The sequence below is a fragment of the Acomys minous genome (genome assembly GCF_964271855.1).
Source record: "Acomys minous genome assembly, chromosome: 3".
Taxonomy (NCBI): Eukaryota; Metazoa; Chordata; class Mammalia; order Rodentia; family Muridae; genus Acomys; species Acomys minous.
This window is the reverse complement of record NC_140485.1, coordinates 133,542,689-133,545,582: the sequence shown is the minus strand read 5'-3', so window position 1 is coordinate 133,545,582 and position 2,894 is coordinate 133,542,689. Positions and strand designations below refer to the sequence as shown.

At 36.2% G+C, this 2,894-nt stretch overlaps 1 long non-coding RNA gene across 1 annotated transcript; it reads left to right on the top strand.

The window, feature by feature from the left end:
* Window positions 1-936: 936 nt before the first annotated feature.
* On the top strand, window positions 937-2,417 carry LOC311593872. The gene is made up of 3 exons (XR_014777850.1): window positions 937-1,186; window positions 1,853-1,921; window positions 2,375-2,417. It is a non-coding gene; the product is annotated as an uncharacterized lncRNA (long non-coding RNA).
* The last annotated feature ends 477 nt before the right edge of the window (window positions 2,418-2,894 follow it).

Below are 2,894 nucleotides of genomic sequence, written 5' to 3'. Positions count from 1 at the left end.
TTGGGGCTTTGGGATTTGTTTATTTTTGTTTTGTTTTGTTTTTTGTTTGTTCGTTTGTGGGTTTTTTTGCAATGGAAATATTCTTTCCTATCTTTGTGTTATTTTATATGCATTACTTATTCCATTTTTAAAAAAAACTTTAAATGCTTTTCAGTATTGATTTAACCCTGGTGGTAACCTACTTGAGCTAAGAGTACCACTACTTTAGTTATTTTATGAAGATCTATTACTGGGTTCCTGGATATGTAATTTGAGATCCTACCTTGTCTGTGTGGAAGTTATGACACATTAAGAACAGTCTTATGTTTTCTATCATGCTAAAATAATACATGTTAATAAATCCTAAACTCTGTTTCCTCTCTCTCTCTCTCTCTCTCTCTCTCTCTCTCTCTCTCTCTCTCTCTCTCTCTCTCTCTCTCTGTGTGTGTGTGTGTGTGTGTGTGTGTGTGTGTGTGTTTATTTCTAAGACAGAATCTTATGTGGTTGAGGCTGTCCCATAACTCACTATGGAACAGAGGATGACCTTGAACTCCTGATCTTCCTTGTGTTGACTTTGCAGATGTTGGAATTATGGGTGTGTATTATGGCACCAGACTGGACGGAGTTTAAAATTCTGAGATTAAAAATACAAAAACAAAGCAAAACAAAACAAGAACAACAACAAAAAATCCCAGAAAATTGTTACTTCCAAGTTTTCTAGGCAGTTTTTAGATGTAGGAATTTCATTTTGCATAAAGCTACCTTCTTCAGATTTGGAAATGAGAACATTTACCATAATTTTCTTTCTTTCTGGACCATCTGAACAGATTATTTGGTTTTATTTGGGGTTATTGAGGAAGTAAGGCTAGCCATACTCTCGGTAAAGTGCTATTTTTCGTTTATTGGCAAGCTTCGCCAAGAAAGTCGAATTGCATCAGGACTGTAATCTAATAATCACGCTCTCATAGCTCTTCTGTATACATTTACTTTGGAAGAAAATGGGAGACTCTTAGTCCAGACCTTGAATGTCAGACTTTAATGTAACAGCACTGAAGGTCCATCTACACTGTGCTAAGCATAGATGATGGGATTGAAGAGTTTGACCTAATCAGAACCAACGTGAAATCAAGTCTGTCACTGCAGAGTTTCTACACTGAGCACGGGCACTTCATGATGCCATGCAATATTTCCAACTAAAATGTTTTAAGTAAGAATTTCTCATGGAAACACAAAAACTGCAATTAAGACTATAGCTTAGGCAGACAAAACTCACCCGAAGACAAATAATGTATTCTAGACATGTCTTCAAAGCATCAGAGCAAATTTGGCTCATTACAAACCCTGTCTCAATATTAATCAAAGGAATTCTGTGCAATATGTGAGAAGTTGACACAGAATATTATTATCAGAAAGTATTTAAAAATGGAAGAAATTATTGCAGTTTACATTTGAAAGGTGAGGAAGAGCATTAATTTTAATAAACCTCACTTTTCATCTCGCTCACTTAAAAAGAGTAATTTAATTTGAAAAGATCAAGTGAGTTGATGGAAATATAAGTTTGCAAATACTCTACAGGAGGTTGTTGGTAATGAAAAGAAAAGTAGCTTTCATCTTTATGATGTGCCAAGCTCTAGTGATTTAATGAGTAGGGCAACGTACATGGACTCAGAAGCCTGCCATTTGATATTAAGGTCATCCTTTCCAGAAGGACCATGTTTTCTCAAATTGTATCTGACTTTGAAACGTTGTGGGTTTTTTCCTACTTTACTTAAGTGTCAATTTCATATTAGCATAATCCACACTAAGTAAGAGGCAAAACTGTACCATAAAATCATGTTTTCTTTCCACAATGTTTTAATAATTCTCCTTGCAGGTAGTAAAACTAGAGCCCTTTAACAATATCACAGGTGATTCTTTCTCTTCTTTCCTCAACTGATACAAGGTAAACTTAAATCTTTTTTTTTTTTTGGAAGGGGAAGTTTTCAAAATTGGTTAATATATGTGTCCAGTAAGGAATAATTTCACCAGCATCTTCAGATCTACAATTTTTCATTGGCTGGCAGTACAGGTGTCTGTAGGAAGATGCAGGAGCTGCCTCTCTGTCTCTCTGTCTCTCTCTCTGTCTCTCTCTCTCTCTCTCTGAACTTAGCAATCCACATGTATCACACTACAGGTTTGTATCAGTTACTTTCTAACTAAGTCTAACCAAACACCTAACGGAAGTGACGGAAGGGAGGAGGCATTTGTTTCTGATTCAGGGGTTCCTTCAGTTGTTGCTCAAGAGCTTGAGGTGTCTGGTCACAGGGTACACAGTGTTCATGTCAGCAAACAACGAACTGATCATTAGCACTCATCTTATTTCCTTTCTTTTATTCTGTATTGATCCCCACCCCAGGGACTGTTCAGGACAAGACTCAGCACCCAAATCAAGCTAACCCAGAAAGGCCTTCACAGACAGACCAGAGGTTCTTCTAGGTGACTGTAGATTCTATCAGTTGGATGATCGCTATATTGTGACTTACCCATTATAAATATGATATGCTGAGTCTATTGGAACTGAGTAGCAGCAAAACAACAGAGCAGTCCAATGAGTTGGATCCTAAGATATGCTGTTTACTTTAGTAATTGGCTCCAGAGAAATAGATATTGCACTTTTATCGAGAAACATAGTAACTAGAAAATGAGTCAGATGTTTGTAATTATGCATCTTTTAATTAGAAAAACAGTAAGTATTGAAAGGGTGACTGAAAGAACATTATGCCACTCAATTTGCTATCCAAGAAGAGAACATCTCATTTGCATATTAAAATATCAGTGAATCACATTAAACCCAGATTTTCCCATTAATCTTAGAAAAATTGTAATTCTCTGAGTTATTAATGCAATTATGGTTATGGGCACGATTTGCCTACTTC